At 39.8% G+C, this 14,266-nt stretch overlaps 1 pseudogene; it reads left to right on the plus strand.

Annotated features, from left to right (window-relative positions):
- The first annotated feature begins 3,851 nt into the window (after nucleotides 1–3,851).
- Nucleotides 3,852–12,874, plus strand: LOC145720198 (small ribosomal subunit protein eS21 pseudogene; annotated as a pseudogene).
- Nucleotides 12,875–14,266: the final 1,392 nt, after the last annotated feature.

Here is a 14,266-nt window from a genome sequence, read left to right on the forward strand (position 1 = left end):
ACTGGCGACCTACGGAAGGAAATGACGTCAAGACCTCCCCGCGGAACCCAAAGGCGTGCAGCCTCCGACTGGACGCCGGCGCCTACGTCTGTCTGCCCCGCCCTCCTCTGCTCGTCCCTCTCCCTTCTCCCCCAGGCCGCGGCGCTCGCGAGCTGCACTGCGGCTGCGCGCGCCACCTCTGCGGGTCCGGACCCCGCCCCACCCCCTCCCTGAGCGCCGTGGGAGGCTTCGCTTCAGGTTCTTGTGATGCGCGTGTGTGGTCTTCCAGCGACTGGCTGACAGGAAAGTTCGGGAACCCTGTTAAACCTCTTGTTAAGAGTAACCGATTTTCCTTGGATTTCTTTGGTTGGGGCTTTACACGATCTATTTCATTCTTTGAGCCTCTAAGGCTAAGTAACAGAAAGTAATTATTAAGCATGCACACTTGGCTGTGTGTCATGGTGCCTTGAGTCCAGCTGCTGACTAGTTCTAGAACCTCAGGCATCGTACGTTATCGCTCTGAGCCTCAGGTTTTTCTCATTTGAAAAAATGGAAATTACACTTGTCTCATAGGGTTGTTAGGATTAAAGCAACACGCCTGAATAGAGACAAGCACTCAGTGGTTCTCTATTAATGGAAGAGTCTGTTTGAATGTGGGCCTCGTGACTTCTGTTCATCAGGCATCTGCTGCCACAGCCAGCCACCACTGATTCATTTATTCATTTTACAAGTATTTATTGAGTGCCTACTATGTGCGGGATACTGACAGTTATTGGTGAGTCAACAGTGAACAATTAGCCCTACTTGGTTGTTTTTGTTTCATCAACTCCTAAAAACCTCTCTGGTTTCTTACCTCTTTTCTGAGTCCCTCTGCCACTGGCCTTATTTCACCTTTTTCACTGCCTCTAGAGCTGCCCTATATTTATTCTCCCACAGGCATATTTAAGAGAGACATCCTGCAGTGATCTATCTAAAACACAAATCCAATCCTGTGGTTCCTTCTTTAGAGCCTTTTGATAGCTCCTATCATGCACAGAATATTAAGGCCCTGCATGGCTCAGCCTCTGTCCTCTTGAGCCTCACTTTCTTGTATTGTAGTGTTCAATAAGAAACACAGCCTGCAGCCCTTTGCACTCACAGTCCCTGTATGCTCTTCCCCCTAGCTTAACCCTCTTCCCTGCCTGGTTCACTCTGTTGGTATTTCAAAATCCTACTTTTACACTACTTTCTTTGTGAAGCCTTCCTTGAAACAGCCCAGAGAATTGATCACTCCTCCCTCTTAGCATCTCTTTTCTTTGTACATACTTCTGTCATTTCAATGTAGTTCTGCATTGTAGTGTGATCTTTTTGCTTAACGTCTGCCTCTATTACAGAACTCTTTTAGGACAGAGACCTTGGCTGATAAATATACTCCCAAAATCATCAATAATTAATATTCATTTTGTTTCTGGGACATGCTAAGCTGAGCCTGGACCTTTGCACTTGCTGTTCTCTCTTCTAGAACACTCTTCTTCCAGGTGTTCACATGGCTTCTTGTCTCAGGTTACAGCTGATGGCACCACATCAAAGAGGCCTTCCTTGATCATCCAATTAAAATTACATCCTCAATCACTCTCCATGTTACCATGTTTATTTTCATAGTACTTATGATCTAGAACAATTATTTGGTTTTTTACTGCTTTTCTGTCTCCACTCACTAAAATAAAAGATCTGTGAGTCTGGCATCAAAATGATTGGCACATAGTATGAAACCAATAAATATTTCTTTTTTTTCTTTTTTTTTAAAGATTTTATTTTTATTTATTTTTTGAGAGAGAGAGAATGAGAGACAGAGAGCATGAGAGAAAGGAGGGTCAGAGGGAGAAGCAGACTCCTTGCTGAGCAGGGAGCCCGATGTGGGACTCGATCCTGGGACTCCAGGATCATGACCTGAGCCCGGTGAAGGAAATTTTTAACTAGGTTTCAAATAAATTAATTTGGTAGGGTAATTTATGTTCTCCTTGACATTAATTTCAGAGATGGAACCATTGAGAGTTAAAATTGATCACAGTGTCAAGTCAGATGCTTAACTGACTGAGCCACCCAGGCACCCCGCTCAACATATTTATTACCCAAAATGTAATGTTATAGAAGCCAAGGGAAGAGAATGTCCCAAAAGGAAGGAATAGTCACTCATGTCAAATGCTGATAAAGACTGAGAACTATCCATTAAGTGTAGCAACAAGGTTATTTATAACTTTGTGAAAGTAGTTTCATACCTAGATAACAGTGGGTTTAGAAAAGAGTGATTGGGTATAATATAGAAAAAAGTGTGACTGCTCTTTCCCAAAGCTTAGTTGTTCCGTGAAAGGAAGTCATAGAGTGGTAGCTAAAGAGAAAATAAAGAATGGCTGAAGGTTAGTTTGGTTTTTGTTTTTTAATTCCATAGAGACTTGACTATAGTTGTTAAAGGGGAAAAACCAGTAAAGAGAAGGGTTGAAAATATAGGAGTGAAAAGAGATAATAGCATAAGGCAGATTTTCCAACTGTGTTCTGTGAATATGCTATAGGTGTGCCACAAGCTATTGATCCACTCAGTCTTTGGGATATCTGAGCTGCAAGCAGAGCTGAGCAACCTTCTTTAAGGTCCTCTGAGGGTACCTAGTATGGAATAAAGTCTAATGGCATCCCTGTGTACTCCACAGATGATGAGAATGGTGGGCAACATTCAGCTCTTCATCCTAAATGGTAGAAAATTTAGTCAAAGGGCACATTGCTGCCCACTGGGGACAAGGAGCTCTTGGGGTGCCAGAGATATTTATGTTCTCAATGCCCAGGGAGCATGGCAGGCATCCTGAGGTGCAGCTAGCAGGGTGGAGACCCAAGGAGACAGGACAGGGGCTTCTGGTGCGTGTAGTTTCATGGAATAGCCCCAGAGAGCAGCCTCAAATCTCAGTCTTCAAATTAATTCAACATGTCTGGCCTTTTGTAGTTGATATATGCTTTTTGTGATGTCCAGGTCAGCTGCAGGTGGACTGTTCAAACAATGCAAATTAGAGCTCATTGTTATTTTGGTATATTTAAAATCTAAAAGTTCATTTGGATTCAAAATTCACTTGGATTATCACAGGACATTTCTGTGTTACATTTGTTAACGGAAGATAAGAAAACTGTTAAGAGTCTTTAGATAAAATTTAAGTTGTGAGCATTGAAAGGTTATTACATTCAAAATTTCTCATCAGTGAGAACTGTTAAGAATTCATTACTTAAAAATAAATAAGTAAATAGGGGCACCTGGGTGGCTCAGTCAGCTAAGCATCTGCCTTCGGCTCGGGTCATGATCTCAGAGTCCTGGGATCTAGCCCTGCATTGGGCTCCCTGCTCAGTGGGGAGTCTGCTTCTCTCCCTGCCCCTTCCCCCTGTGCTCACTTGCAGGCGCTCTCTCTCTCTCTCAAGTAAATAAATAATCTTTAAAAAATAAAATAAGTAAATAAATAAACTTAAAGGGGAGGCACTTGTCTGGCTCAGTCGGAAGAGCATGCAACTCTTGATCTCAGGGTCGTGAGTTTGAGTCCCATGGTGGGTGTAGATATTACTTAAAAATGAGTACATAAACTTAAAAGAATTCAAAGAGATAATCATTAAAAAGAAAATTTGTGTGGCCATTTCAAATTTAAATCTATTTAAAAATTACATTTAGAGAAGCAAGTTCAAGTTTAAAAGATATATTTGGAGGTTTTATACAATTCAGTATTTATTCAAATAGAGTCAGTATTTGGTTTTATTCTCTTCCCTTGTATTTTGTATTTTCTTTTTTATCACAATTATACCATAAATAAACATATAAATAGGGGTGTGTGTGTGTGTATATATATCCTATATATATATATATATATATAGAAGCCCAGTATAGATTCCTCAGTCCCCTTCAGTTTATTCTAGTGAATAGCACAAATATTGTCATTTTTCTGTGCTTTCCATGATGTAAAAAAAGTTGGGACATGTATAGAATTTCTGAGAGAGGAGAGTGAATAGAGATGGATTAGTATAAATGGGAGAAGGACTGACCCATCCTTTGAAACAGGGAGGAAAAAAGTAATGAAAGGTACAAAATACCAGTTTATATGTTTGTGATGGAAAGACAAGTAAGTTGAGGATATTGGCAAGAGAATATCTGAAATGATGGGCAATGGAATCAAAGTAGGGGAAAGTGAAGACAGATAGGTATAAAGTCAGGATTCTCAAAGACCTGGCAGTCACCATGTTGTCAAAGCACAGTTGTACATAAAATTATCTGTGTGGGAGAGCAAGAAGAATATGATGTTGACCAGATAGTGGAATGTAAATGTTTCATATTTGATGGATTTGCACCAATACCACAAAAGACTTTGTCATCATTAAAATAGAGGTGATGGGAAATGAAAGGAAGGATAACAGTTTGGGGTTGCTGCAGGTTCAGAGCTACAGGCTAGCCATTGGAGTAGGAATCTGAGGGTTTTATAAGGGCAGAAGAAGTGATACTTAAGAGTAAAAGGAGGTTACCAGGTAATTGCTGCTTACATTGTTAGTACCCAGTTTAGTTCACAAGCCTCAGGAGTGAAGTCTAGATTTAATCACATGTAAGGTCCGCTCTAGTTTTCAGATTTTTATCACAGTACAGCACTTGAAGACCCTCTGAAAGCCAGGCTTCCCAGGGGATATGAATTCACTGGCATATTTGGCAGATGATTCCAAATAAGCATAGTTTTAGGCAAATGTTGTAGGCAAAAGTTTCAAGACAATTTACCCCCAGCTCTTCTTTGCAAACACCTTACCATTCCTGACTTTCTTCTACAGAGAAATCTTGTATTTATGACTGTGTGAATTTCTTCTAGAGCTGGTTTGAAGGAAACTCAGGATCCTAGCATGCATCTGAATTTATGCTTAGACATATTTTCCTGGGGTACATTTTATACTTGGTTTCCATTTTACAGCAGAAGAGATGAAGAAAAGCATCAGTAAAATTAGGGGTTTATGTTTCTATATTAATATGAATCTAAGAAAAGTTAGTTAACATCTCTGAGATCCTAAACCACATAAAGTTATAAGAAGCACCTAGCCCTGGGTCCAGCATTTAGTTCACATGCAATTAATGAGGTGTTTTTCCCTTTTCTTGAGGACTTAAGGTACTAGAATTTGAAGAGTAAGCGTACAGGTGATACAGCCTAGACTATGAATTCCTGGTTAACAACCTCAAATACTTTGTCCAGCCTTCTAATTAAAATTTAAAACAAACACTTTATTATTAGGGCAATATTGGGCTTCTAATGATGAAATATTTCAGTTCTAATCAATGTTGTTTGAGGGCTAATAAATCCCAGTTACATTATTTCTTTGTTCTTTTCATTAATCTCAGCTCTATCTCCAGTATCCTGAGTTTCGCATTCAAACATATATTCGTCTACTTTGTTAAAACTATGCAGAGTCAACTCTTTGTCAGAAGTTAAAGAAGAATTTTTTCCACATCTAAGTGACTCTCTTTTGCTGAGAATCTTTTCACTACAATGCATATTTGAAGAGAAAGACTGACTTACTTACATCCCCTGCTTGTCTTGTATGAAAGTTTCATTTGTAGGCAGAAGCAGGAAGAGGGAGGGGGGATCCTCCACAGGAGACGACCCTTGCTCATGGTGCTCCTCATGCTGTCAATCAATCAGAGTACACTCTGTCCCACTTTAGATTTCAGGAGCCATCTTGCACATCTGCTGTGCCTTTTCTAATGTCACTTACAGAACCCACTAGAAGCTGTTAGATGAATTAGGGGAACCAGAATGCAGCTGCATGTAGCTGATTTTGAATTTCTGCAGCTGGGTCCTACATGGCACTCTCAGTTTTGAAGTTATTTTTTATGAGACTGGAAAAAAAAGAATAATTCATTTTATAATAACTCCTAGGGTCTTAAAATTTTGTTCTCTGAAAATTTAAAATAACATATATATATATTTTAAGATTTATTTATTTGACAGAGAGAGACACAGCGAGAGAGGGAGCACAAGCAGGGGGAGTGGGAGAGGGAGAAGCAGCCTTCCCGCGGAGCAGGGAGCCCGACGTGGGGCTCAATCCCAGAACCCTGGGATCATGACCTGGCCTAAGGCAGACACCTAATGACTGAGCCACCCAGGTGCCCCTAAAATAACATATATTTTTTAAACTCCCACCAAATGTTTAAAATTTAAACCAACTGTAAATATTTAATTATTCATGAGTTCCTCTTAAGAAAAAGTATACATGGGGGAAAAATGTTTTTAAAACTGATTCAAGAGTTTGCGCTCATGCTCGTGGCAGTAGGAGCGGGGGCACTCTGAACATGCAGAACAACTCTGATGAGTTGGTGGAACTGTATGTGCTGCCGAAGTGCTCCCTCAGCAATGGCATCAGCCTCGCCAAGGACCACGTATCCATCCAGATGAACGAGACCAAAGTCGACAAGGTGACATGCAGGTTCAACAGCCAATTTAAAGCCTATGCTATCTGTGGGGCCATTCACAGGATGATGAATCAAATGACTCCATCCTCCTGCTGGCCAAGGCCAACAGCATCATTTCAAAGAACTTCTGACTGGAGAGGATAATAGAGGTGGAATATTTTCATTAAAAAAAAAAAAGGAAAAAACCCAAAAGAAGGAAAGAGAAAGATTGATTCAAGAGCCAAGTACTTTCTGAGATGGAAGCAATTTGGTATCTAGATGTCAGAAGTTTGTAGGCTAGAAATCTAAAGTATTATCAACTTCAGGCCAGTTTCCCTATATCAGCTTCAAATTGACCAAAAGACAAACACAGTATTTACTTATGTGTCTGCAGGAAATGAGAATTGTCACATTCTTACAATGTTATATCATAGAACTTTAAAAGCTTACTGACCCAGAATATTAAACCATAGGAAATTAGCCCTAGCTGCATGCCTATATACTCTTGAAAATTCTATTCAGTGTTTTTCTCAGTATTAGCTCCTGCAGTATTTTCATATGCCTTTTTGATAACACTACATCACAATTAATTCCTCACTTCACCCACAATACTGTTCCTTGCAAGAAAGGGGAACCCCTCCATGTTCAAATCAACAGTGTCATACATACTAGGCTCTTTTAAGAATGCTTAGTTATGGGTGCCTGGGTGGCTCAGTTGGTTAAGCGACTGCCTTCTGCTCAGGTCATGATCCTGGAGTCTGCTTCTCCCTCTGATCCTCCCCGCTCTCATGCTCTCTCTCTCTCAAATACATAAAAATCTTTAAAAAAAAAAAAAAAGAATGCTTAGTTATTTAACTTAAGTGACTTATAGGGGCACTTGTGTGGCTCAGTTGGTTGAGCATCTGCCTTCGGCTCAGTTAGTGATCCTAGGGTCCTGGGATAGAGCCCCGCGTTGGGCTCCCTGCTCAGTAGGGAACCGGCTTCTCCCTCTCCCCCCAGCTCGTGCTCTCTCTTGCTATCTGTCTCTCACAAATAAAATGTTTTTTAAAAAGTGATTTATATATGTAATAGAAAAGTGCTCTGGTATTTCTTGAAAAGGTCTGAATAGATGTAATTAGAAACCACAGGCTCATCACAACATCTGCCTGCTTACCTGCATTTGTGTCCATATATTATGTCTTTTCTCCTATTACTACTAGGATCTTCTGCCTGGGCTCCCATCCAAGACCAGCCCTACACTTGTGAAGTAGATCCTATCTTCTCTTATTTGCTCAAGGATATTTCCTCAGCAGTTCTACCCACTCTTTCCCACATCCTTGGTTTCCCTTCATTGTTGAAAAAATTCCCCTCAGTTTACAAATGAGATAAATTCTCATACCTTTAACAACAATAGACCCTATAAAACTTCTCTTGACACCCACATCCGCATTTATTGACTCATTTATGGCAAAACTCCTTGAAAAAACTGTCTATACTTCTGTCTCCAATTCCTGTTCTCCCAGTCTCTCTCAGACCTACCTCAAGCATGCTTTTACCCCTACCTTTCCATGGTAAATGGCCTTGTAAACACCCTATGATCTCCATGTTACTAAACTGATTTTTCATATCTCAATCCTTGTATTAGTTGACCTAAAGCAATTGACACAGTTGATCACTTCTTACTTAAATATTTTCTTCACCTGGTTTCAAAATATCACTTTTACATTTTTTTCTACCTTATAGGACTCACTTTCTCAGTCTCTTTTGCTGGTTCCTCCTCATTTCTGTGGCTTCTAAATTTTGGGGTGCCCTTGGATTCAGATCTTGGATATCTCAGTGGTCACTACCTTGGTAATCTCATCCAGTTTCAAGGTTTTAAATACCATCTATACTCAGATAACTTCCAACTTTAGATTTCTAGTACAGACCTCTTCCTCTGGAACTCTAGACTCATATATCTATGTACATATATCTACTTGGCCTCTCAAACTTTACATCCGCAAACCAAATCCTGATCTCCAACTCAACCTGAAAAAAGAACCTCTTATTTTCAGTCTTCTCCATCTCACTTGAAGGCAATCTCTTCTTCCAGTTTATTAGGCTAAAATCTTTGGAGGCATCCTTGATTCTTTTTTGTTTCACACACTATGTATAATCTCTTGGTAAATCCTATCAGTTCATCACTACCACCCTTGTCCATGTCACCATCATCTCTTGCCTAAATTCTTGCACAAGTCTTCTAACTTCTCTCCCTACATTGCTTCATTTTAATCTCAACTTTGTGGCCATAGTGATCTTGTTAAAGCCCAATTCAGATATTTCCTCCTCAGAACCCTCTAATGCCTTCTCATTGCTCTCCAACAAAGGACAAAGTCCTTACAGTGGCAGACAAGACCCAGAAGTCATATTCTCCTACTCTTTCCCTTACTTATTACACGTCAGCAACACTGCCCTTGCATTTTCTCAAACATGCCAAGCAGGAGCCCATCTTAGGGTCTGTGTAATTGTTCCCTCCTCTGAGTGAGCTGAGTGCCCTTTCATACCTGCATAATTCAATCTTTCATCTACTTCAGATCTTTGCTGAAATGTCATCATCTTCATAAGCCTTTCTTGATTATCCTGCTTAAAAATTGCAACCCCTCTCTGCCTTTTCTCTTATCCTCAACCCCTGCCCATCACTAGCATTTCCTGTCCCCCCAACCCCTCCCCATTTTTCCCCCTTCCATATTACTACTGCTTATCCATTGTTTACTTAATGCTTTTTTGTCTCCAGGTAAACATTATAAGAACAGGCTTTTAATTTTTCACTGATGTGTCCCTAGTGCCTAGAAGTGCGTGACAGGTGTCAACTAAAATTTGTTAAAAGACTTAATGAGTAAAAAAATTACAGTCATCCATGAGTACTATATGCCAGAGACTGGATAGAGTGCAGAGATTAAACAACAAAACAGAAACACAAACACAAACACATGCTCCACTGCTAAAAAGCTAAGTTTATCTGCAGAGATAGTAATCCTATCTAATGTTTGTCAAGTACTTGACTTTGTGCCAGGCACTGTTCTAAGAATTTTACATGTCATAGTATTTAATTCTCAAAACAAAATAAGAGGTGAATCCTACTAAAATAATCTTTTCACAAAGAGGAGACCCAAGCATGGAAATTAAGTAGCACACTCAATGTCATGAAGCCAGTAACCACTGATACAAGCATCCAGATCTATACAGTCTGACTCTGGAACCCGTATACCTAACTAAGTATGCAATTTATAATGCAAGAAAATCACTACTGTAATTAAGGGAAACCTAGAGCATTACAGGAAAACATAACAAGGCAGGGTTCCTAGAAGAGGTGATTTCACTATTTGCAGATGACATTATACTCTATGTAGAAAACCTGAAAGACTCCACCAAAAAATTGCTAGAATACATGAATTCAGCAAAGTTGCAGGATATAAAATCAATGTACAGAAATCTGTTGCATTTCTATATACCGATAACAAAGCAGCAGAAAAAGAAATCAAGGAATCGATCCTGCTTGCAATTGCACCAAAAACAGTAAGATACTTAGGAATGAGCCTAACCAAAGAGGTAAAAGATCTGTACTCTGAAAATTATAGAATACTTATGAAAAAAATTGAAGAGGACACAAAGAAATGAAAAAGCATTACATGCTCATGGATTGGAAGAACAAACATTGTTAAAATGTCTATACTACCCAAAGCAATCTACATATTTAATGGAATCCCTATCAAAACACCCAACAGCATTTTTCACAAAGCTAGAACAAACAATCCTAAAATTTGTATGGAACCACAAAAGACCCTGAATAGCCAAAGCAATCCTGAAAAAGAAAAACAAACCTGGAGCCATCATGATTCCAGATTTCAAACTATATTACAAAGCTGTAATCATTAAGACAGTATGGTACTGGCACAAAAACAAATAGATCAATGGAACAGAATAGAAAACCCAGAAATGGACCCACAACCGTATGGTCAACTAATCTTCAACAAAACAGGAAAAAATATCCAATGGAAAAAAGACAGTCTCTTCAACAAATGGTGTTGGGAAACTGGACAGCAACATGCAGAAGAATGAAACTGGACCACTTTCTTACACCATACACAAAAAATACATTCAAAATGGATGAAAGACTTAAATGTGAGACAAGAAACCATTAAAATCCTAGAGGAGAACTTCTTACTAGAACCATTGCCAGAGGCAAGGGAAAGAAAAGCAAAAAATGAACAAGGTGAAAAGCTTCTGCACAGCGAGGGAAACAACAAAACCAAAAGGCAGCCTACAGAATGGGAGAAGATAGTTGCAGATGACATATCTGATAAAGGGCTAGTATCTAAAATCCATTATAAAGAACTTATTAAACTCAAACCCCCCCAAAACAAATAATCCACTTAAGAAATGGTTAGAAGACATGAACAGACATTTTTCCAAAGAAGATACACAGATGGCCAACAGACACATGAAAAGATGCTCAACATCACTCATCATCAGGGAAATACAAATCAAAACTATGATGAGATACGACCTCCACCTGTCAGAATGGCTAAAATCAACAACACAAGAAACAATAGGTGTTGGCAAGGATGCAGAGAAAGGAAAACCCTCTTGCACTGTTGGTGAGAATGCAAACTAGTGCAGCCACTCTGGAGGTTACGCAAAAAGTTAAAAATAGAACAATCCAGCAATAGAACTACTAGGTATTTACCCAAATGATACAAAAACACAGATTCATAGGAATACATGCACCCTAATGTTTATAGCAGCATTATCAACAATAGCCAAAGTATGGAAAGAGCCCAAATGTCCATTGACTGATGAATGGACAAAGAAGATGTGGTATATTTATACGATGGAATATTACTCAGCCATCAAAAAGAATGAAATCTTGCCATTTGCAATGACTCGGATGGAGCTAGAATGTATTATGCTAGGTGAAATACGTCAAAGACAAATACCATATGATTTTCCTCATATATAGAATTTAAGAAACAAAACAGATGAACAGAGGGGAAGGGGGGAAATAAAAAAGAAATGATAGAGAACAAACAAGGTTGATGGAGGGAGGTGGGCGGGGGATGGGTTGGATGGGTGATGGTATTAAGGAGGGCACTTGTAATGAGCATTGGTTGTTGTATGTAAGTGATGAATCACTGAATTCTACTCCTGAAACCCATAATTCACTGTATGTCAACTAACTAGAATTTAAATTTAAAAAAAAAAAATGAGGCAAAAAAAAAAGAGTTGCATGCTCTACCTACTGAGCCAGCTAGGAAACCTCTAGTTAGACATTATTAACTAGGTAGGAAATTTCAAGAGGATAAGAGTGACTGCCAGCTTTCTGGGCGTGGTTGCAGTATCAGATGGTGGAACCACTGACTGACAGAGAAAATGAGGGGGAGAAATTTGATGAAGGGCTGAATTTTGGACATGGGGATTTTATAATGTCCATAGAATACCCAAGTAGGGGGTTGTAGCGGGCAGTTGGATATATTGGTGTGGAGCTCAGCAAAAAATCTGGGCTAGAGTCATCAGGCCATTGATGGAATTTGTGAACGTACGCATTTAAATGCACCAACATTTAAAGCAGTGATTCCCAATCCAAAGATTTTGAGCATTAGATCACCTCAGATCTAAAAGTTTAAGAAATTTTTAAAATTTAGATTTAAGAATATACATTCTGTGGAACCCCTCCCTAAACCTACTGAATCAGAATCTTCAGAAATGAGACTTGAGGGAGCCATACATTTTTTAAATCTACCAGTTGATTCTGCTGGGGGTGGCTGCAGCATGCTAAAGAGACAACTGAGAATCACTGATCAAAATGACGGAGAGAGAAGTCCAAGAAGTATTGCTTAAAAGAAAAGGTGATTAATACCTAACATTTGTTGTGCATTTACTGTGTCAGGCACTGTTCTAAACATTTTAAGGCAATATCATAAGAAATCCTCACAACTCTATAGATGGTAGGTACTATTATTATCCCTAACTTACTATCCCATTATTATTCTCCATTTATTATTCCAAATGAGGAATTTGAGGCACAAAGAAGTTGAGTGATTTATTCAAGTTCACATTGCTAATAAGTGGTAGAGACAGGATTTGAAACTAATCCATCTGAATCAATGCCTCTCAAACTTTAAAATGCCTAAGAATCACCTGGAGAGGGGCGTCTGGGTGGCTCAGTCATTTAAGCATCTGACTTTGGCTCAGGTCATGATCCTGGGGTCTTGGGATCTAGCTCCACCTCTGGATACCTGCTCCATGGGGAAGCCTGATTCTCCCTCTCCCCACCCCACCCCCCCAGTTCGTGCTTACTCTCTCTTTCAAATAAATAAATAAAATTTAAAAAAAGAATCACCTGGGAATTTGTTTTAAAAGTATGTTCTGATTGAGTGGGTCTGAGAATCTCCTTATGCAATAAACTTCCAGGTGAAGCTAATGCTGCTAGTCTTAGGATTACAGTTTGTAGCAAGGGTCCACCATTGGTTCTCAGCTTGGTTACATACAAGAATTACTTCGATAGATTTTTTTTTTAAAGATTTTTTATTTATTTATTTGACAGAGAGAGATAGCGAGAGCAGGAACACAAGCAGGGGGAGTGGGAGAGGGAGAAGCAGGCCTCCTGCCGAGCAGGGAGCCCGATGTGGGACTCGATCCCAGGACCCTGGGATCATGACCCGAGCCGAAGGCAGACGCTTAACGACTGAGCCACCCAGGCGCCCTCGATAGATTTTTTAAAATAATGAGGCCCCAGGCACCTGGGTGGCTCAGTTGTTAAGCGTCTGCCTTCGCCTCGGGTCATGATCCCAAGGTCCTGGCATTGAGCCCCCACATCATGCGGGCTCCCTGCTCTGCGGGAAGCCTGCTTCTCCCTCTCCCACTCTCCCTGCTTGTGTTCCCTCTCTCGCTGTGTCTCTCTCTGTCAAATAAATAAAATCTTTAAAAAATAAAATGAAATAATGAGGCTCCTACCACAAACTAATTCAAGCAGAATCTTTGGGTGTGGGATCCTGGCTGGGAAGAAACCGGGGGTGGGGATGGAGCATTAAGAGTGACTGAAGTAAAATTTTTTAAAAGGGGGGAGGGGACAGTGATGATACTGGGTCATCAACCAAAGAGTATGATTAATCAAATCAATCTAATTCTGTGGTCTGTATCTGTGGTCTAATTTTTTAAAAGCCACAATTTAAGATGATTTTTAAAATGTATTTCTAAAGAAAAAAAGTCTTTCTGAGCAAAGATAAATAAAAGTAATTTAAGGAAAGGATGAAAACCAGCCAAGTATAAAGTTCAAAGTTGACAATGTTCTAATGAAAGCAATAAACATTGATTTTTTTTTTAAAGATTTTTATTTATTTATTTGACAGATAGAGCACAAGTAGGCAGAGCGGCAGGCAGAGGGAGAGGGAGCAGGCTCCCCACTGAGCAGGGAGCCGGACGCGGGGCTTGATCCCAGGACCTCAGGATCATGACCTGAGCCGAAGGCAGCCGCTTAACCAACTGAGCCACCCAGGCACCCCAACATTGATTACTTTCTTTCAAATATTTTTCCAAATTTAAATGACAAATGCTAAAGCCAAACAATAAACTGTGAATGAATAAAATATGTGTGGTTCTAATTTTATTTATTTTTATTTTTATTTATTTTTTATTTTTTTAAGATTTTATTTATTTATTCATGAGAGACAGAGCGAGAGAGAGAGAGGCAGAGGGAGAAGCAGGCTCCCAAGGAGCAGAGAGCCCGATGCGGGACTCGATCCCAGGATCCTGGGATCATGACCTGAGCCGAAGGCAGACGCTTAACCATCTGAGTCACCCAGGCGCCCTGCGTGGTTCTAATTTTAGAAGACAGGGATATTTTCT

Source organism: Leptonychotes weddellii, chromosome 2 (assembly GCF_054177405.1).
Source record: "Leptonychotes weddellii isolate Sample4059 chromosome 2, ASM5417740v2, whole genome shotgun sequence".
NCBI lineage: Eukaryota > Metazoa > Chordata > Mammalia > Carnivora > Phocidae > Leptonychotes > Leptonychotes weddellii.